The sequence below is a fragment of the Myotis brandtii genome, unplaced genomic scaffold, assembly GCF_000412655.1.
Source record: "Myotis brandtii unplaced genomic scaffold, ASM41265v1 scaffold2325, whole genome shotgun sequence".
Taxonomy (NCBI): domain Eukaryota; kingdom Metazoa; phylum Chordata; class Mammalia; order Chiroptera; family Vespertilionidae; genus Myotis; species Myotis brandtii.
In genome coordinates, this window is record NW_005358747.1 from 423,279 (window position 1) to 423,584 (window position 306).

Below are 306 nucleotides of genomic sequence, written 5' to 3' on the forward strand. Positions count from 1 at the left end.
TCGAGGGGAGGGGGCTGGTTTACGGGCCTGGGAGGGGGCGGGCATCGCGTCCACCCAGCACCTGGGCCCGTGTGTTCCAGGGCCTCCCCTCCAATGACCCTCACACCCAGGAGTCTGATGACCAGGGTCAGGGCATGAGTGTGCCCAGGGCCAGGCTCAGAGCTCAGGACTGACGCAATGAGGTGCCCTTGCCCTAATAGATCAATTCTAACCTCCTTGGCCTGTGCTCCATCCCCTAGCCAATATTTGACCAAGAAAACCGCCGGCGGCACAGACGTCCTGGGCCCGCCAGGCCCCCTGAGCCAG